This window comes from Equus asinus, chromosome 8, assembly GCF_041296235.1.
Source record: "Equus asinus isolate D_3611 breed Donkey chromosome 8, EquAss-T2T_v2, whole genome shotgun sequence".
Lineage (NCBI taxonomy): Eukaryota > Metazoa > Chordata > Mammalia > Perissodactyla > Equidae > Equus > Equus asinus.
This window is the reverse complement of record NC_091797.1, coordinates 37,518,304-37,540,642: the sequence shown is the minus strand read 5'-3', so window position 1 is coordinate 37,540,642 and position 22,339 is coordinate 37,518,304. Positions and strand designations below refer to the sequence as shown.

At 40.0% G+C, this 22,339-nt stretch overlaps 4 non-coding genes across 4 annotated transcripts; 2 read left to right on the top strand and 2 right to left on the bottom strand.

Moving 5' to 3' along the window:
* The first annotated feature begins 2,116 nt into the window (after positions 1 to 2,116).
* Positions 2,117 to 2,188, top strand: TRNAA-CGC (transfer RNA alanine (anticodon CGC)). Its single transcript has one exon. It is a non-coding gene; the product is annotated as a tRNA-Ala (tRNA).
* Positions 2,189 to 6,048: 3,860 nt separating this feature from the next.
* TRNAA-AGC (transfer RNA alanine (anticodon AGC)) lies at positions 6,049 to 6,120 on the bottom strand. The gene has a single exon. It is a non-coding gene; the product is annotated as a tRNA-Ala (tRNA).
* Positions 6,121 to 14,943: 8,823 nt separating this feature from the next.
* TRNAR-CCG (transfer RNA arginine (anticodon CCG)) lies at positions 14,944 to 15,016 on the bottom strand. The gene has a single exon. It is a non-coding gene; the product is annotated as a tRNA-Arg (tRNA).
* A 3,554-nt stretch (positions 15,017 to 18,570) lies between these two features.
* Positions 18,571 to 18,643, top strand: TRNAK-UUU (transfer RNA lysine (anticodon UUU)). Its single transcript has one exon. It is a non-coding gene; the product is annotated as a tRNA-Lys (tRNA).
* Positions 18,644 to 22,339: the final 3,696 nt, after the last annotated feature.

The following is a 22,339-nucleotide window of genomic DNA, read 5'->3' as shown; positions in this document are numbered from 1 at the left end:
GGGAAGGAAGAATGGTACCTTTTTTCCTAGCATTCAGTCATCATTCTCATGGCATAGCTGCAAAAAAGGATTCGTTCTAGGATTTTCTGAAATAGTGAATCTAACTACTGCAGACTTTGTCCTGCTAACTTTTAGGTCCTAGAATATCCAGAAATCAGGGCAATCATCAGTTATAAATGATTTACTGAAGAATAGAATCTAGCTGGTTGCGTAGATCACTGGAACAGCACAGGTTAAGCATTCAGGAGAATCCAGGTAATCTTGGACTCCATTATTGCTTTTCCCTTTTCCCATCAATGCTGTACTTCAATAACACACCCAAATTTCCCTGTTTAAACAATTTCTTTTATCACTCTTTTCCCTTGCTCACATTCAAAGTAAATCCATCACCCTACAGATTGCCTTTAAACTGATCTATTTCAACTGTACGACTCTCACACCTACCAACCTTACTGCATCAGCACAAGTAAGACAAGAAGGAATTAGAGGGGGAGGCCAGGCTCATTTTGTTCCATTTCATAGTTTACTGAGGAACAGGAAAGAAAAAGAAAGATGGAAAGGAAATGAAAAGAGGCTTGCAGTCAATTTTTGTCAACAGATCCTTTTGTATTCTCAGCTGTGCCTGTGTCAATTAAAAGACAAGACTGAGGAACAGAAAACCTACCCACTGATTTTCTCTCTTCCCGCTTCCCTTCCACAACCACACTTGCTGGTAGTTGGAAGCAATCACCAAATGCAGTAGGATATTGAACCCAACTTTTTCAAGGTGAGGGAACAAGGGAATGACGTCTCTCAAGGAACGCTGTGCTTTCCAAACTCGAAAGTGGAGAAAATTATTAGTGTTGATGAAAGCAGAGATATGGTTCACATAGCTCAGTTGGATGAGCACTAAAGGTCTAGACTAAAATCAGGAATTCCTCCCCAAGATTTGAAAAGTACACAGTTTATGTCAAAAATAAAATTCTCCTGCCTGTAACATGTGCCCCTAACACAAACTCTTCTGAATTCACTTTCTCAAGTAAATCTTCCAGAAGGCTAAGATGAGCAGAATTGGAATTGGTGCCTTCAATCTTCCCTGCCTTCATCAATAATGTTCAGTATGTTCAGTACTTCAAGCCATTAAATAAAGACCTTCCTGGAATACTTCTGTCAATATTATATGGAAAATCCTGATGAAGAGGCAGTTTAAGTCTTCAGACTCATTATCAAAGTCATTGGCCTTACACACAAAGCTAAAAGTATCCCAGTGAGATAATATTGATCACCACTGCTCTTTCCTGGCTGGTGAATTCAACCCTATCTGCTTTGTGTTGTCCAGGATCTCCTCGAATTTCCATATTCATAGATGGGACTCAAGATTTCTACGACTTTTGGGCTTTATTCTTTCCAATATCGTATCTATAGCAGGCTTTCCCGTTGTGATAATGGGTTCCTCAAGGGAAAGCAGTTTGACAGTTTGCCGGATCCCCCAAACTTGTTTTGCCAACCTGCGTTTGCCCTGTTCATTCCCCCATCTGAAAAAATATCGGTTGTTTAAAATTGATGGAAATTTAAAGGTCTTTTTTTCTGAAATCGTTTGTGGACATAATCCTCAAGGGAGGGATAGAGATGGGGAACGTGGAACCAGAACTGAGGACAATCTCAGAACATGTGTTGATGCGTGAGCCATCAATGAGTCAGCCGGAAAACGGATGTTGCCGGAGCATCCAACCCAATCTGGCGTGAAATTCAATTCTCGAGTTCGATAAAAGCTGGTGGTTGCTTCTGGACTGAAGAGCACTTCATTTGAGCCAGTACTGCTGGAGATTTGCGTGGGAAATTGGGGTTTTTTCCTGGGACTTTTCCTGGTGAAAGAAAGTCATTTTCACGCGGATTGATTGTAAGTGGACCTTGGAGCAGGCTAACAGAAGTGAGAAAGTTGTAGGATCGGAAACTGCGTCAGTTGGACTATAATCCTACTGTCTCAGTGAAGCCAAAAGACAATATCCAGTTTAGTAATTTCAGAAGTGATGGAATTTAACCCAGTGGACTTTCTCCAATAATCAGAAAATAAAACTGACAATTTCAAAACAGAACTGATAAGTTATAAACGATTCCCAGAGGATTCACAGCGGCAGGGGGTGTAGCTCAGTGGTAGAGCGCGTGCTTCGCATGTACGAGGCCCCGGGTTCGACCCCCGGCTCCTCCAGCTAGTCTTTTCTTTATTTTTCCTCCCGTTTTTTGTCATACGTTTTGTCAAGTTTCTCCTGCTCCCATTAAAACAAAAGTATACAATCCAACTGATTCTCTTCAGTATTATACCATTTCTACTCCAGGAGCCTTGGTGCCACCCAAGATAGGGGCATTCACAGGGAGAAGAAAGAAGAAAGAGAAGAGAAGAAACGGAACTAGGCTTATCTGCAATTCCTCCGGCAGGAGCACGAAGTCTGCAGCCACGGACCCACTCATCTTGGGTTTCATTTGGAAGGAAACCTAAAAAGTACGACAGAAAAAGAGCAAAAATAAGCAGTACCGCGAAGTTTCCGCTGTTTTATGAGCACTGAGTGGTCTGAGGCCGAGGAGCAGAAAAGCTTCCCGCCGGTTTCCTTAAGCCGCTCGCTCTCCCCGCTCCCCCACCGCTGCCTCCGCCGCCGGGAGTGGAGGATGGGACGTAAGCGACAGAGGCGCTGGGCGCCAGGTCCCAAGTTCTCTTTGCTGAGTGAGTGAGTGGACGTTGGACGAAGGTAAGATGGCAGTAGCAAAACTTTTGCGAAGCGAACGTTTACAACAAAGTTTGGAAGACTGAAGAGAGCTGGCTCAGGCTCGCGGGATGCTTCAGATGAGCGGGCAACCAACGGTTTTGTGAGCATCGTTATTTTTATTCCATATTAAGTCGACTTTCATAGGAAGTTTACGCAAAATATATACGAGAAGATACCCACTAACTCCCCACTATCCTGTCAACCAAAACACCTAGCTGAAGGAAAATCTCAGGAACACTGGCAAACAGCAGATTTAAATTCCTTAGCTTCTACGTTTCCTCAATGAACTTCAGTTTTTTTCCTTAAATCTTTAAATGAAGTAATAACACCTCATGTAACACCACGCCGAATGTCCCAGAGGAAGATGTGGCCAAAGGTGTTTGGGTGGGAATAAGAACAGATAAATAAGTTGCTTGCATTTCGAAACCAAAAAACACAAACACTTGTTAAGGACTCAGCACAAACTACAGAATATCATTGCGCTGCACTGTTTTCTGTGCAAGTCATGTGTCAGGTTAAAATACCAATCGTTGCATTTTTCTTTGTCAAACCCTTTGCATGCTATGTTTTGTATTCGAAAAGGACATTTTAAAGCGTGAAGTGGAAGTGTAAAAGATCACGTCGAATTTCCCTCATTTGGAGAAACTAAAAGCATGCTCCTCCTAGTTCCTCCGAGATCACAAGAGGGAGCGGGCATCAATCACAAGCTCAGTTTTCTCTGGGGCTCAAACCCAGGGCAGACGTTTTAACCAGCTAAGCCACACAGCCCCCACCAGGGCCGTCTCTGGGCTCTCTCCTTCCAGGTATGTCGTCATGCTGCTGTCTAAATTATTCCAGGGCAAAGACTAAGTGAATGAACTTTCCTTCTCTTTGACTCTCATTCTCTTGACTCCTGATTGTGGCACAGAGTAGGCAAAGCAGTGAAAAACAGTGTGGATCACCTCCTCCCATTTGGTCACTCACGGATTCTCAGGGCATCTTTTTCCTCTTGCTCTTTACAGTCTCACTATATTTGGCATGGAGCCCTGATACTGCCTCAGGGAATCTCTCAGGCCGCTGTCAAAAGCCATGAGAGATAAGAAGTCCCCATAATGTAATGGAACTCTGGCCACATAACCCACAGGGGAATCCATATTTTGGACTCATTTTTCCAGAGGAAGGGGGTAGCTAAACCCTAGGATCTGGAAACCTCAGCCACCGACATGCATAGGCCCACATTAACTCAAGTGATTTCAAGTTGAAACCCGAATGCGCTGTTCCTTCTCCAGGCAGTCTCCGCAGTATCTCGGATTTCCCAAATCATCATACCCTGCCCCTCCAGTGCTTCTAGCTGTCGAGCTCATGGGGAAATGACAAAGAAGGGTGCAAAAGAGAAGAACCTGAAAAGTTGCTTTGGGAAATTTAGATCCAAATGGAATGAGAAAATAGGTCCCAAATGAAAAACAGTAAGTATATGTTGTCACAGACTGTCACTGCCAGAGCAAACTCTTGAGCCCAGCATCATAGTCAAGTAACTGGGCAGTGGCTTTCTCTTGGAGATCTGCAGTTCTGTTTCTGAGACGCTCAAAGAAGCACAAGGTGGGCATTTCGGAGGCCGAGCAAGAACTGCGAGGCAAATTAAGCTTTTATAATAACCTTCCCTCCCCAGCCCAGTTCCTGGACAGATGTTCAAACCTCACCCATCACAGAGGTGCAAAGAATCGACGCTCCCCTCCTGTTGTCAAAATTTGTGGTGACCAAATATGAGTTTCAGGAGTAATCCCAGATCATGTGTCTTCTCTTTGACTGTTGATTTTCATTCTGATATTTTTCTAACCTCTACATTCCTGAATATCGGAGTAAGTAATATATCAGCTCTTCGGTTCCTCCTCTGCTCAAGTCATCTCCCCTCCCCTCTCTGGAATAACCAAGTTAGGCTCAGTTGGTGCTGGAAAGTCGCTAAGATGGGCAATTAGAGGCCAGATGATATTTAAAAGTAACTTGGTGAATAACATAGTCGGCCAGAAGTGACCCTCTGATACAGAGATAAAAGGTTTTAGACTAGAATGCAGTGTTTCCTGAACCTGGGGAACCGTCTGAGAACTTTATAAGTAGACGTATTCCCATTTCCACCTTATAGCTCCTGAGTGCGCTAAGAATCACAGGATTGGGGGGTGGGGGGAGTGGGGATCTACACACTTGAAATGCCTCCCCAGATCATTTTGTCACCCAGGTTTGAGAACTGCTAACCTAGAAAGTGGAGCTGCAGGAACTGAAGTGATCTGCTGGGAAAAATTTAGCTAAGAGGAAGCAGTGGAATGGGATGAAAGGTGGGGGGGAGGTCAAGTGGAGAAGAAGGTGACACAGTAGGTGGCAAAGGAAAAGAGGGGGGATAGGAGGAGGCAAGTGGCTGGGGCTGCAGAGAGGAGCTGGAAGAGCAAGGGGTAAAAAGGGCTGGGGCTAGGTCTTTACTCATGCGTAGGATTGGGATGGCCCGGGAGGTAATTTGTGCCGCTGTTGGCTCTGTCTCCTCTGCTCCCTCTAGCGAAGTAGGAAACCGGGAGGTTCTCTTCCTCCTAAGGGAAATGGGCTTAAAAGCATTTGTCCCACAGAAAGGCGTAGCCATTTTTGCCCAATACTGTCATGGCACTGAGAGCCACTAGCTGCTCTTTTCATCTCTGGAAACCATTTTTTCAACTATGGATTTTGGAAAGCTCTGAATTTCACGAGAAGTGTCTTTCCTTTGGACAGTATCCTAAATATTCCTTCACGGAGGAAAAGCTAGGATCACAGCACTCCATGACTGGTGATTGGACGGACTTTTTGCTGCCCAACCAAGATTCGATGTGTGGCAGATGCATAAGGGCTAGTGGGGAAAGGAAAACGAGAAGGAAAGTTTTCTCCCGAGCCTGCATTATCCATCGGCAGTGGCACAGCTGGAAGAAAAAACGGGGAGGGGAGAGGAATCTAAAGGAATTTTTCCAAGAGCCCCCATTTCCCCCCTTCTGTCTCCATCTGTCTGTTTCTTCCCTGCTTCTTAATAATAATGAAAAATTGCAGCAGAGGGGAACGGACCGTCTATGGCGTGGTGGTATGCTTGGTGCTTCGCCTTCAGATTGATTCTGAGCGAACAGCTTCTGTACTTCACTTGGTTCCTCGCTTTATTGTGCTGAGGCAGTCAGGTTGGGAGGTCCAAGGAGTGTCAAAGCCCAGAGTAGAAATGGTTAAGTGCCAAACACTGCATGAATCAAAGTATGCACAAAGAAAAGAGTGGTTGAAGTCCAGAGCAGAGTTACTATCATGCCCCTGTGAGGGGGCTGAGAACAAATGGAGGTGCTGGGGATTGAACCCAGGGCCTCGTGCATGCTAAGCACGCGCTCTACCACTGAGCTACACCCCCTTGGTTAACTCCATGTGTAAAGTATATTATATTATCTATTTACAGCGTTGTCTGAAAGTGTTGGCAAGTCAAAGTCCACTATATTTGACTCCTCTCTTTCTGAAACTTCTGGATTGAATCCTATTTTACAGCTATACCAGGAGAAGGAGAAATGCCTTCTGGACAGAAAGATGCTTGATCTTCCCACAGTCCCTGCCCCCTTCAAGAACTGCTTTTAGCCATCTGCCTGTTATGTCAATTCCAGTCCACCACGAGAAGAATTCCAGGTTGAACCATCTGTTATGTCTTCAGATTCTCCCTTCTTTAAAAGTCCTTCTCTGCCTACAAAGTGGCCAAAAAGACGCAAAAGCTAGTGCCAGGGAAGGCAAAGACATACTCAGGGACTGCTACCGAGGGAGTGTAGATCCAGATGTGGAGATAAGACAGGATGTTCATTAATTCACAATACTTAGTATGCGTCTCAGGCAGTCTTACACGCTCTTGGAAACCTCTGCATCCAGCATCTGGATTTGGGAACATGACAGCGGCTTTGTTTCAGTGAAGCTATAGCTCTGGTCTGAAGACAATAAACGAGAGGCAGAACACAGAGGAGAGAGGAGAAATGTGGGCGCTCTTGTTATAGCCTCTCTTTCAGACCAATCAGCTGCGCAATGATGAAAGTACAAGGGAAGCTGGGTGCGACCTGTGAAACAAATACGTTCTTTGTAAACTTTCCCTATGCCTGGACAAGTCCGTAAATTCCATCAGTCCTCAAGACTCAGAAAGTCGACACTTCCTGCCTGTAGGCAAACCTAGATATGAAGTTGGAGGAAATCCTAAACCTTCTGATGGGGGAAGAGGTGGGGAGGAGAGGGCAGGTGCTCAGATAGGTTATGTTATTACTGTCCTAGAAAGGCAAGTGGTTGGGAACTGGAATGAGCTGAGGAGGGGAAACATGGGAGGGTTGGAGAAGGGAGAGTGGCCTGGCTCGTGGTGGGGAGAGGGATGAAGCCGATGGGAGAGAGAAGAGGCAGCAGAGGAGGAGGGTGAGAATAGAATAGGAATAGAGTTTGGGGATGGGCCTCCAAGGACAGATAGGATATGGACAGGCGCAGAGCTAGAAAGTGACCAAGTCCTGCATCTCTACTATGCTTTCTCCAGGCCCTCAGGAAGAGAAGAAATTTCCTCCTAAGGTAAGTGGTTCGAAAGCATATGTCCCACAAAAGATACGTCTCATCTTGCTTAGGATGTTGTGATTCCGAGAGTGCCTTGCTGCAACGTGTCACAGCAAACAGAAGCTGAGCATTTTCAGGGGCGCACCTGTGGTTGACTATCTGTGAAGCAGTATCCTCCGGTACTGGAGGGTTTGGAAAGGCAACATTGTACGAATCCCCGTGTAGGGGCAGCATTGAGCTTAGAGACAGAATCTAGCAGCGGTTTTGTGCTTGGACGTTGCGCTGGGAGCAACTGATTTTTAGCGTGTTTGGATTTAAAATAGAAGGGAAAGAATAAGGAGGAAACGTTAAGCAGCGACTAAATGTTTTTGGTTTGAATCAATTCCCACTGAAACCGTCGGACTCCTGGACAGCTCAGTCAGCAGTGCATCAGGCCCTTAGTCTGAGAATCTAGGATTCACCACCTAGTTCTAGTGTAGATTCTTTCATCTTTTCCTATAACTTATTTTTAACTCATACGCACAAAAGGCTACTCAATCCAGCTTTCTATTGGAGCAGCTCTGGGACTATTTGCAGTTCACTTTGCTATTCACATGCTCACTATTTTGTTTTAGCCTGTGCTGAATGTTATAAGGAAATAATCTTCATAGAAACTAGACAGTGGCATAGGCCCTGTAAGACATCATTGTGTTGAATGTGGGTGCTAATGAGTACAAAAGCCCTGCTATAAATGCATTCACTCTCCAGAGCAAAATCTTTGCCCCAAATCCTTTTCAGCACCCTCTTCTCTTGTATGTCTAAAGGGGAGGTCACTTTTATTTTATAAAGAGCTTAATTTTATAGGAAAGATCTACAGAAAAATTGAGAGAATATTACAGAGAGTTCCTATATACCCTGCACCCAGCTTCCTCTATTATTAACGTCTTACATTAGGATGATACATTTGCTAAATTAATGAACAAATGTTGATACATTTCTATTAAATAAATCCATAGTCTATTCAGATTTCATCAGTTTTTGCTTATTATCCTTTATCTTTCCAAGATATCACATTACATTTATTTGTCACGTCTCTTTAGCCTTCTTTTGACTGTGACAATTTCTCAGATTTTTCTTGTTTTCGATAATTTTATTAGCCAGGGTTCTCCAGAGAAACAGAAGCAATAGGATATATATATACACACACATATATATATAGACACACATATATATACATATGCATATATTTATGTATACTTTTTGACCATATATATACATATATCATATATACATATTTGACCATATATATTATATATATGGTCAAAAATTCAGAAACAGTAAAAATTGAAGCCAGATCAGTAAAACAGTATTTAGTAAGAGTTTATGGTGCACAAAAGAACAGTTCTTGAACTGGGGGTCTTCAAGTCCAAAACTGCCATGAAGCTCAGAGGCGTGACATTATGGGATGACTTAGAAAGCGAAAATGAGGAAGTTGTTTAACCTTTACAGTAATTGGCTATTACAAGGCGGGTTTCAAGACACCAGGGGACTGGCTAAAAGTGATCATCTTATACCATTTTAGGAAGGTGACTTAAGCTTCTTTTATGATTATCAGAGGTTTTTACAAGAAATAACCTAAGTTTCACTTATGTTCATGAAATAAGCTAGATTTAGTTTTGCATATGTGACTTCAATGGTTTTGTCTTCTTGGGAGATTTTCAAGCATGGTCTCCATTTTATTTTGTTTTAATAAGATGTGTATATATATGTGTGTGTGTGTGTATGTATATATATATATATAAGAGATTTATTATAGGAATCGACTCATTGGTTGTGGAGGCTGAGTGGTCCCACAATCTGCCATCTGCAAGCTGGAGAGGAAAGAAAGCTAGTAGTATAATTCAGTCCCAGTTGGAAGGTTCCATAACCAGGAGCTCCAAGATGTCCTAGGGCAAGAGAAGATGGATTTCCCAGCTCAAGAAGAGAAAAGGATTTCCTCTTTCTTTTGCCTTTTTATCCTTTTTGGTCCCTCAAGGGATTGCTTGATGCCCACCCACACTGGTGAAGGTGGATCCCTTTACTCAGTCTACTGAATCAAACGCTGATCCCTTCCAGAAACACTCTCAGAAAGACACCGAGACATAGTGTTTTACCAGTTATGTGGGCATCCCTTAGTTCAGTCAAATTGACACATAAAATTAACCATCACAATGACCATGATAGGTTAGAGGAATAGTGGTCAGGTATATTGTAGGATGCCCTTCGAATGGAATTTGTCTGCTGTCTTTGTCATGATCAGGCTGGGGCTATGTGTCTTGGCAAGGAAGACCACAGATGTAAAGTACCATTTTCATCACATACGAAGGGTACGTACCATGAGCATGACTTACCACTGTTGATGTTAAGAGAGAACTTTTTAAAAAATTGTCTTTGAGGCCTCCAAGAAACTGCTGGATTGCACCAAATATTTTCCAACACTTTATAGAAAGAAACATACCAAAAGTAATTAGCTATATTTGGTGTGTTTCGCCTCCTTAATTAGTTCATAATCATTTGTGATGCTTTCTGTTATAAATTCCACAAGTCAAAAAAGAGAAACTTTACCTACCTAGGTTAAATAATATATGTATATAATTAATTTTACATATAATTGGTAAAATGCTATTAATTTAAATATGTTTCAGCAACTGTGTACAAATTTCAGATTGGAGTAGGAAGTTTCTTGAACCAGAAATGCTAGAGAGGATCTATTTTAATGATTTCAAAGTTAATGGAACTTACCTCGGTGGATTCTGTCTTGCCAACTTTTAGGTTTCTCAAAACAATTCAAAAATGGCACTGATGGGCCAGCCCTGTGGCCGAGTGGTTGAGGTCATGCACTCTGCTTTGGTGGCCCAGGGTTTTGCTAGTTTGAATCCTGGGCGTGGACATGGAACTGCTCATAAAGCCATGCTGAGGCAGCATCCCACATGCCACAACTAGAAGGACCCACAACTAAAAATACACAACTATGTACCAGGGGCCTTTGGGAAAAAAAGGAACAATAAAATCTTTAAAAATACATGGCAGTGATATTTTATAAGAATATCTAGGGCAAGCTGATTTTTATTGGTTGTACTTTAATGTTGAAAAGGTGCCTTCCACATACAAAGTCTTAAGTACAATTCCCTGTATCTCTATTTGTCTCCTTTACTCTGTAACCAAACCTTTCTTGCACTTTTTCGTTTATTTTCTCATGATTTCCCTGCTCACATGACAAAACCAATGATCCAATGCATTGCCTTTACGGCTGTCCCATTTCTGCTCCGTAGACCTTGGTAACACACGGGGTGGCTGTTTTGGCAAAAGGAAGACAAGATAGGAGAGGGAAAAAGGGGGGGGAACCAGTTCACCCTAAATCATCACCAAGAAAAAGAGGCCTACCACAGCATCAAAGGGAAGCTCACCTTGGGTTCTATTTTTCGGTAACATTGAAGAGCAGAACAGGAAAAAAAGATGAAGAAGAAAAATAAAGAACTTGACAAACATTTTTGTTGAGTCTCTTAATTTTTTGAGTCATGAAATAGACAGTAGGTGGAGGAACGGAGATGCTGCCCACTGAACTTCCTTACCTCTCTGTTTTCTTCTGGCTCTCTCCCCCACCGCGTCCATCCAGAATCACCAAAAGTTGGATCCCAAATCTTTCAGGGTGAGTGGTGAATGAATGACTGATTGAATAATGGAAAATGGTAATGCTTAAGGAACATAAAAGTTTCCAAAAGTGAAAATTAAAAATCATTTGAATGATTGAAGAAGCAATTGAAATGTTAACCCCTCTGAGTGGCCCAAAATAGTTCAAATGGGATAACGTAAGACTGACTGGATCCCTGGTTCAATCTCAAGGTTTTGGTAAGATGACCTGCTATTTTGGTCGATATTGAGTTGTCCCTCACAGGATGTTTCCACAAATCTTGTGATCAAACCTCTCCCCCCCCCCCCCCCACCGCCACACACACATATCTGGCTGAAGTGCAATTGCAAAACCTCTGAGTGCTATTTTAAAATTCCAACCTCTAGATCCCTCTGGTAAAACACCATCCAGAAGATGCACCCGAGGGAAATGGGGGCAGTAAGTACAAAGATTGGTTGTATATGTATTTCTGAAAAGAAACACTGCAAGTATAAACAAGAAGTGAGTAAGCAATTGCCATGTAATATAAACACTACACTGAACTCTGCTTTCTACACATAGTCTTGCACTGGATGGATAAATTAAAATCAGTTTGATTTTGTTTCCAAAGTCTTTGGGTACCAACTCTTAGATTCAAGGGAGCGGGGAGTAGAAAAATCTGTTCCAGTCAAATTTTGAGAAAGGGAGGGAAACTTTAGATGTTCAGGTAAACAAATAGAAGCCCTCTCTATTTGATGTGTCTTTTCCTTTTTTTTTTTTTTTTCCAAAAAGCAGCAGAGGAGACAGATGATATCCTAAGACAAAAGCAAGCCCCATTGAGACTAATGTCTATCTGTTTAACAGTCAGACAGCTTAACCAACCAAGCCGAGGAGTCCACCATACAACAGATACTTCCTTCACTGTATCAGGAAATGCGTTTGCCATGCTAGTGTCTAAATTCCTCCAAGGCACAACCTAAGACAAAGATTGCACCCTCATTATTTCCTGAAAAAGTAAGTTGTTCCTCTCTTGGATTCTCATTCCCTTAGATTCTTTTTTTAATTATTTATAAGGTGAAATTCACATACCATAATATTAACCATTTTAAAGTGAACAATTCAGTACCATTTAGGACATTCACAACATTGCGCAACTGTCACCACTATCTAGCTGTAAAACATTTCCATCACTCTAAAAAAAGCAATACCCTTTAAATAGTTACTCCCTAATCCTCTCTCCACCCAACGCCCCTGGCAACCACCAATCTGCCTTCTGTTTCTATGGACTTATGCATCCTAGATATTTAGTATAAATATAAACTATGTGATCATTATGGATTGAATTGTGTTTCCCCCAAATTTATGCGCTGAAGTCCTAATCCACAAGACCTTAGAATGTGACCTTATTTGGAAATAGGGTTGTTGCAGTTGTAACTAGTTAAGATGAGATCTTTAGGGTTGGTCCTAATCTAATATGACTGTTGTCCTTCTATAAAGGGGAAATTTCAACAGAGAGATGCACATACAGGGAAAATGCCATATGAACCTAAAGATGGTCATCTATGAGCCAAAGAGAAAGGTCGTTCCCTCCCTCACAGGCTTCAGAAGGAATCTACACTGCTAACACCTTGACTTTGGACTTCTAGCCTCCAGAACTGTGAGACAATAAATTTCTGATGTTTAAGTGACCCAGTCATTTGAACTTTGTTACAGCAGCCCTAGAAAACTAATATGATGACCTTTTGTGGGTGGCTTCTTTCATTTAGCATAATGTTTTCAAGGTTTATCCATATTGTGGCATGTATCCATACTCCATTCCTTTTTATGGCAGAATAATATTTTCTTGTATGTATACACCACAATTTTTTTGGCCATTCATCCATTGTTGGACATTTGGGTGTTTCTATCTTTTGGCTATTGTGAATAGTGCTGCTATGAACATTGCGTACAAGAGTTTGTTTCAGTACTTGTTTTTAGTTCTTTGGGGTATATACCTGGGAATGAATTGCTGAATCATATGGTAATTCTGTGTTTAGCCTTCTGAGGAGCCATCAGACTTTTCCACAGTGGCTGAATCATTTTACAATCTCACCAGCAGTGTACAAGGATTCCAATTTTTCCACATCCTCACCAACACTTGTTATTTTCTGTTCTTTTTTCTTTTTTTTTTTGGTAATAACCATCCTAATAGGCATGAAGTACTATCTCATTGTGGTTTTAATCTACATTTCCATAATGATTAATGATGTGCTTCCTGGCCATTTGTCTATTAAAGTCCTTTGCTCATTTAAAAAATTTATTTTTTGGGGTTTGCTGTTGTTGTTAGTTTGTAAGAGTTCTTTATATATTCTGGATATTAGGCGTCTATCAGATAAATAGTTTGCAAATATCTTCTCCCCTTCTGTAGGTTGTCTTTCACTTTCTTAAGTTGTCCATTGATGCACAAAAGTTTTTAATTTTGATTAAATTCAATTTATCTATTCTCTTTTATTGCTCATACATTTGGTGTCTTATCTAAGAATTCATTCCCAAATCGAAGATCATAAACATTTACCCCATGTTATATTCTAAGAGTTTTATAGTTTTAGTTATTGCCTTAAGGCCATTTATCCATTTTGGATTAATTTTGTATAAGATGTGGGATAGAGGTCCAGTTTCATTCTTTCACATGTGAATATACAGTGGTTCCAGCATCATTTATTAAAGAGAATAATCTTTCCCTGACTAAATGGTCTTGATACTCTTGTCAAAATCAATTGGCCGTAAATGTAAGGGTTTATTTCTGAGCTCTAAGTTCTATTCCATTGATTAATATGTTTGCCCTTATCCCAGTACTACAGAGTCTTCATTACTGTAGCTTTTTAATAAGTTTTGAAATAAAAAAAGTTGAGTCCTCCAATTTTATTTTTCTTTTTCAAGATTGTTTTGGCTATTTGAGGACTCTTGAAATTTTATATGAATTTGGGAATTGGCTTGTCTACTTCTGCAAAAAAGAAAAAAACCACTAGAAATTTGATAGGGATTACATTGGGTCTGTAGATTACATTGGATAGTATTACCATTTTAACATATTAAGTTTCCCAATCTATGAACATGGGATATATTTCTATTTACTTGTGTCTTCTTTGATTTCTCGCAGCACTGTTTTGTAGTTTTCAGCATACAAGTCTTTCACCCCTTGGTTCAGTTTTTCCTAGGTAGTTTATCCTTTTAGATGCTATTGTAAATGGGGTTGTTTTCTTAATTCTCTTTTCAGATTGGTCATTGCTAGTGCATAGAGAAACAACTTATTTTTGTTTGTTGATCACATATCCTGCAACTTAGCTGAATTTGCACGTGATCCTGGACTTCTCTTTGTTGGGAGGTTTTTGATTACTGATTCAACGTCTTTACTTTGTAGGTTCATTCAGATTCTTTAAGTAGGAAGCTATGCTGAATGTAGAAGGAGGATCTGGCCACCAGCTTTGGCCCGAGCCTCTCAAATATTGGGGCCCTGGGTTTATAATGAAGGCAAAGAACAGAAAGTTTAGAGAATAACTAACTTACTAGCTTTAAGTAAATTCTTTGGAAAATTTGGATCCCTGAACTGGGATTATTTCAGTTGAGAAGCATCAGACTCTCACTATGAGGGCCCAGATTTCAAGTATCTGCTCAGGGTTTAGTATCTTCCCCACTCCTTCAAACATGGATTCCTAACTCTTAGATAGAAGGTCTTTGAAACCAAGCTTCCTCTAGAGAAACATTTACAGAAGACTTTTCTACTCCTTGCATCCTTTTCTTGGCCACTATTTACCCATCGTACAGGAATGTAAGCCAGAAAACCCAGAGTCACTATAGTGTAATAACAACTATTTATGCATTAGTACTCTACTACAATTGTTTAGTGATTAGATGCCAGTGACAAAACAGCAAGCTATTAGTAACTAGTTGGTATACAGGTGTGCTTTTTTAAGGCTTCTGACTCATTTCAGATTTCCTTCTCAAGAGTTGGCCATTAGAAGCCAAATGAAAGAGCTCGTTGCTTGTCCAACAAGAAACAAACGACCACGAAGGGACTCGAACCCTCAATCTTCTGATCCGGAATCAGACGCCTTATCCATTAGGCCACGCGGCCGGTTGGTGGAGGGGTGTGTCCAAACCCGAAAGCTGAAACGTAGCACACATCTGTTTCCAATTTTTCAGCTTTGAAATTGAATGAAGATTTTCTCCCCCCGAAAGGGTAAAGCTCCATCTGAAATCCCTGACAACTACTTAGAATTAATAAGCTGTGAGATGATCAGAAATGAGATAATTCTTCGAAGGATCTCTTATCTGTCACTGATAATGATAACGCAAGTTTGGGTGGAGGAATATGAGCCAAGAACTAAAGTCTGCAATGACCAGGTGGTGACAGCATAAGGAAAGAGAGCATCTAAGTTGATGTTCTGACCTTTTTCGTCTCGGAGATACGATGGCGCTTCCTCCAGGAAGAAAGGTCTGTAAGCTCGAAAAAGAGTCGCCTTGTCGGAAAAGCCTGCTCTAAAGCCATGAAAATATTTTGTTGTAATTCATTCATATCGTAGGTTTTAAGAACCTGATCCTCCACCCGACAATTAGATGAATCACCTTATATTGTGGCAGGGCGGGGTAATGGGTCTTAAACCTCCTTGGTCTCGATGTCTGAGGTGCAGTTTGGTGACTTCCAAACTACTTCAGGTGGGAAGCGAAGGGCCAAAACAGCTTGGAGGAGTGTTGTCTCATTGAAAGTATAACTCCCCAAGTATTTTGCCTCAAGGTCGTCTGCTCTAAGCTGCCTGATTGATTGATCCACAAAACAATCCAGGGCGGTTTCGTGTGACCATTCCTCCCCACTATGCCACGCACATTGGTAGGCTAGGAAAGATGAGAAATCTACAAATTCCTAAAGTAAAGCAGTCGCGGATTCTCTCCGTTTTCGCGTCATCCTGATTTTCCTGGAAGTGTCGAGTTATTTGGAAGAAACAAATAATACTTGTCTTTTCTTGTGCCCAGCACTGTCTTTCCCCCACAGAGAGATTAGTCTTTCCCTCACCTCCAAACTTCTCCATTTGTTGCTGGATCCCCTGTACAGACCTAGGTCAAAACTGAAGAACTATTTTAGGTCTTATAATGGGTAACGTGTCCTAATGTACGCTAGTTCCGCATGATAATTATCCGTTTTTGAGAGCAGCGGAGGCTAAGTGCTAGGGCCTGGACCTAAATGGGTCTGGTTAGACCAAGGAATTGCCTTCTGCTGTTTCTTATGAAATTAATTTAGTTAAATCCCTTTCTTTCTCAAAATGGGTTCAATGAGAAGCATTAGATTAGATAATGTTCGCTTGTTGTACCCCTGTGTGAAGAGGCTATAGGCTCCAGTAGAAGCTGAAGAATGGAATTCCATATCCGTTGACAGGATGCCCAGCAAGCACAGAAGTTCCGACGGACTCTCAGGCCCATTGATGTGTTTTGAGATTGTTCTCAGTTGTCTTTCAACTTGTAGATTTTGTGCCTAAAGAACAGCTGATGAAAACCTCAAAATACCACCAAATTTTAAAAACTGATAATTTTGGTTCAGTCTCGAGGAGGAAAAAGATCACCAGCAGACATAGGCAGCGGAGTAAGGCTGGCAGACTGAGCAAAACCATCCAAATTTCTTTCTCCCAGAGTATGGTATGGCACTACAGGAAAGATTGCCACAGAAATGTGAAGAAGGATACTAAATAGCTAATAAATAGCTTTGGGAAAGCAAATATAGTTTTGTTTATATGGATTATACCATTTCCCTCCAAAGCTGTTCAGTACTTCTTTCTCCGGTGGCTTCTCTGGGATTTTTATCTGATGTGCTCAAAGCAGGATTTTCTTAAGATTTTTAAATATTGTGAGCAAAAGTACTCTATGGAGAATCTAAGGAAAATTTGAAAGCATGGAATTCTTATGCTCACTACATCAATCTGTGTAGATATTTCACTTTTAGGAAATAGGTGGAGGAGGACATCCAAAGTTAGAAGTCTTCTGTAACTGAGCTTTGAAAAAAGGTGTTTGGGTTTTTTTGTTGTTTGTTTTTACTAATTCAGATGATCTGCCAAACCCTGGATCAAGTTGAGGAATGCTTTAGACCTTCAGACTAAGAATCTCCCAATTTTGTCATTTCAACCACAGTACAAAAACCCATAATCCATAAACCTAATAATTTTTTCATCTTTGGAATTTGGGAAGCATGGCATTTCCTGTGAGATGTGATTCCATTGTGTAACAAATAATTCACTTACTTAGGCAAAAAGAACTGACATCTGCAGGTCTCATAGTCTGATTATTGACCCAACTTATTGTGTGTGTGTGTGTGGATGGGGCTACAATGGAAAGCACGAATACAGAAAAATCAGTTTATGCAGATTTTCTACTCAACCTGCTGCCTGCGTGCTCATTGATACAGGCACAGCTGAGAAAATAGAGACACAAAATTATCTGTGGTCATCATTTCTGTTGTTTCCTTTTGCCATTTTTCTTTCCAGCTCCTTAATAGTGCTGTAAATGGAATCAAAGGAACATGTGCTGGAGTTGGCATATTTATGGCCTCTGATTGGAGAGGTTTTGAGTAAACTATATCTTTGTTGTCTCACTCAATCTAATATTCCTTGTGGTGGCATAATCACGTTGAGTTGTATCAAGGCCCATGGAATCAAAACAGTTGAGTCTTTAAAACACTTTTCCTCTGGATGTGAGCAGCAAAACAGTGAGTAAAGACACAAAGAGGGAAGAGAAGAAGGAAGAGAAGGTGAATTTGGAAGGAGACAGAGGAGGAGGAAAGAAAGAAGAGTAGTAAAGGAAAGAGGAGTGGCTTAGACATGGAGGAAATCATGGAAGAAAGCTTGAAGGAAAGTGTGTAGGTGCAGAAAATTAAACCCAGGCCCTTCTACATGGTGAATACTTTCTCTTCCACTCAGGTATACCCCCTTGGACACTTAAATATTAAGAAAACATCCGTGATTAATTATCACCTTTGTCTGCAGGTATTTGTAGAATGAAAAGTTGGCAGAACAAGGCTTGATGTGTTTAGCACTACTATTTCTAAAACATTTAGAGACTGCGACTACCCCAGGAGAAGCAGCACTGAATACTAGACCAAAAGACACTATTCCTTGTGGTACCGTCCCTCCTGCCAGTCAGCTCCAAGATCCCATTTACCAAGGAAATGCTTGTGGGCAGTTCCATCCACCAGTAGAAAGCGGCCCATTATGGAACATTCTCTTGTGTCTTCAAATTCTTCCTCTTTCAACTTTTTTTCCCTCTGCCTACAAAGGCTCCAAGAAAGATGTACCAGACAATGCAGAGGGATACAAACAGAAGTAGTGTGATCGTTACCTTGAGAAACTTAGGTGCTGGTACCTGGCAAGATATGAAACCCCATGTGTCTAGCAATTTGGTCTGAAATCCAGCAGTGCTTTGTCTAGGGGACACTGCATCTCTAGTTCTGAAAACCTAGAGGAGAGAAACGAAGAAGAGAGAAGGAAGGAAAAAGTTCCTGGCAATTATAACATCTCTCTCAAACAAAATCTTCTTCACAATGAGAATTCAAGGGATATGACTTGAGATCTAAACCTTGAAACATCAAATGAATTGGGCAAATGTGCAAACCTAGATTAGATACTCATGGACAGCAGGGTACTAGGAGCCTGGATAGCTCAGTTGGTAGAGCATCAGACTTTTAATCTGAGGGTCCAGGGTTCAAGCCCCTGTTCAGGCGCTTGCTCTTCCTGTTTTAATTCTGGATAATATCCTCTGAATAAGCACATGAAGAGTTTGAGATAGGACAGTTGTGCCTGTACATTGATTGAAACTTTGTTTACTCTTTGCTTTACAGGGGTGAAATGATGACATAATAAATTTACCAATCCTAAGGGACAGTTTTGTGACGTTGTTTTCCAAACACTGGAATACCGATGTCTGGAACTCTGTAGAGATTGCTGATCCAGAGACTTCAATTTTTATGCGGTTTTTAGAGAAGAGTCTCTTTCTTTAGTTGGGGCGGGGGGGGGGGGGGTGCGGGGAGGAACAACCAAAACATCTGAATTCTAAAAACAAAGAAAAAAAGATCTTGAAACCAGAGATATATGACACTTTACCTGTATTATGGTAAAACAATTCAAATGATAGTGGCTGTCTCATCAGAAACCATAGTGGTAAGAAAGAGTGGCATAACATTTTTCAAGTGCTGAAAGGAAAGAATTGTCAATCCAGAATACTATATCCAGAGAAAATATCCTTCAGGAATGAAAGGGAAATCAAGATATTCTCAGATGAAGAAAAACTAAGATAATTTGCTGCCAGCAGAACTATCCTGAAAGAATGGCTAAAGTAAGTTCTCCATACAGAAAGGAAATTATAAAAGAAGGGATCTTGGACATCAGGAAGGAAGAAAGAACATGGTGAGCAAAAAATATGATAAATACAATAAATTTTCCGTCTCTTGAACTTTCTGTATTATATTTGACAGTTGAAGCAAAAAGTATAAGACTATCTGATGTGGTTCTAAACGTATGCAAAAGAAACAGTTAAGGCAATTATATTACAAATGAGGAAGAGTAAGTGACAAAAATGAAAGTAAGGTTGCTACACTTCACTTGACCTGGGAAAATGGTGACACTAGTACACTGTGATAAGTTAAATATATATAACATAATTCCCAGACCAACTGCTAAAAAATCTATACAAAGAGATACAGTCAAAAATGCTATAGATAATTGAACATAGAATTCTAAAAAATGTACAAATAGTACATAAAAAAACAAGAGAAAGAGAACAGAAAATGAAAACAGCAGAGAAGAAACAGAAAACAAAAATAAAGAGCCAAAGTTAAATCTTGACATACCAACAATTACATTAAATGTAAATAGTATAAGTGTACCAATTAAAAGATATCAGTATGGTGGATTAGAAAACATGACCTAACCAGATGCTGTCTACAAAAAATTCACTTCAAATATAACATGTAGACAAGTTAAAATTAAAAGAATGGGAAAAAGATACATGATGCAAATATTAATCAAATGAAAGCACGAGTAGCTATATTAATAGTGGATAAAGTAAACTTCAGAACAAAGAAATTTAACTGAGACAGAGATGGACATCGTACAATAAGTGTCCATCCACAAGAAGTCATAGCAATCCAAAATATGTATGCAACAAATGATAGAGCTGCAAAATATATGAAGAAAAAAAACTGAAAGAAAAAAAGGCAAATCCGCAATTGTAGTTGGAGACCTCAATACCTCTCTCAGAACAGTTGATAGAACAACTAAGTGGAAAATGATCAAGGATATAGAAAAACTCAAGAATACCATCAGCCAACATAATCCAATCAACTTAGAACAGTTCGCCCAACAAAAGCAGAATACACGTTCTTTTCAAATCCACCAGAACATATACCAAGACAGAACATATCCTGGACCAAAAAACGAACCTCAATAAATTTGAAAGAATTGATTCATACAGTGTGTTCTTTGACCACAATGGAGTCAAACTAAAAATCAGTCACAGAACAATAACAGGAAAATATTCAAACACTTGGAAACTAAACAGCACGGTTCTAAATAATCCGTGGGACAAAAAGGAAGTGTCAGTGGAAATTTAAAAATAAGTAGACTTGAATAAAAATGAAAATGCAACGTATCAAAATTTCTGATACACCAGAACAGCATGAAAAAGTTCTGATACGCACTAAAACAGCACTGAGAAGGAAATTTATAGGGCTCAATGCATACAGGAAAAGAAAAACTCTCAAATCAATCATCTAAATTCTCAGTTGGAGAATCTAGGGAAAAAAGAGCAAAAGAAACCCAGGCAAGCAAAAGGAAGAAACTAATAAAAATAAGAGCAGAAATCAATGGAACTGAAAACAAAAGAAATCAGTGAAGCAAAAAGCTAGTTATTTAAAAAGATCAATAAAATAAAACCTGTAGCAAGACTGATAAAGAAAAAGAGAGAGAAAACACAAATTACCAATATCAGGAATGAAAAGAGGGTATCGCCATACACTGTGCAAACATCAAAAAGATAATAAGGAAATACCATAAACAACCCTGCACATATAAATATGACAACTTAGATGAAATGGACTAATTCTTTGAAAAACACAAATTACCACAACTTATTCAATATGGAACATATATATTATATAGCTCTGTAACTATTAAGAAAATTCAACTTATAATTTAAAAATTCCTCAAAAATAGAATTTCCATGTCCAAGAAGGTTTCACTGGAGAATTCTAACAAATGTTTAATAAGTTAACACAAACACTACACAATCTCTTCCAGAAAATAGAAGCGTAAGAAACACTTCCCAATTCACTTTATGAAACCAGTATTATTCTGATACCAAAACCAGGCAAAGATAGTACAAAAAAGTGAATATGTATGTGAAATTCTTAACAATATATTAGCAAACAGAAATCATCAATGTATAAATATGTATTTGTCATCAGTGTATACACCAGGACCAAGAGGGGTTTATTCCAGGGGTTCAAGGCTAGGTAAATATTTTAAATTAATCAGTGTAATCCATCATATTAACAAGTTAAAGAAAAAAATCACATGATCCTATCAACTGAAGTAGAAAAGGCATTTTACAAAATTCTGCACTCATTCTTGATAAAAACTCTCAAAAAATAAGAACAGAGAGGAACTTCTTCAATTTGTTTAAGGACATATACAAAAGAAAAAGAAAACCTACAGATAACATTATCATTAAAGGTGAAAGGCAGAATAATTTCTCCCTAAAAGAGGGAAAAATGCTAGGTTGTCCACTCTCATTACTATTTATTTATTTATTTATTTTGAGGAAGGTTAGCCCTGAGCTAACATATGTTGCCAATCCTCCTCTTTTTCCTGAGGAAGACTGGCCCTGAGCTAACATCTTTGCCCATCCTCCTCCACTCTATATGTGGGACGCCTACCACAGCATGGCTTGCCAAACAGTGCCATGTCCGCACCTGGGATCCAAACCGGGGAACTCTGGCTGCTGAAGTAGAACGTGTGCACCCAACTGCTGCGCCAGGAGCTGCCGGCCCCCACTCTCATTACTCTTATTCAACATGGTACTGGAAGTTCTAGCCAGTGCACTAAGGCATGAAAAGGAAATTAAAAATCATACAGATAGGAAAAGAAAAAATAAAACTGCCCTATCTGCAAATTACGTAATCATCTACATAGAAAACCTAAGGAATCTATGGGAGAAAAATCCTTCTTAGAATTAAAAATTTAATTAGACAAGGTCACAGGTTAAAAGAAAACTGTACGAAAATAAATTGTATTTCTACGTAATGGCAATGAATATTCAGACAATGAACTTAGAAATACAATACCTGTCCCGAAAGTATTATTTCTATATTTAAAAGGAAAAAAAATACAATACCATATGTAATCTCTGACAAAAAAAGAAA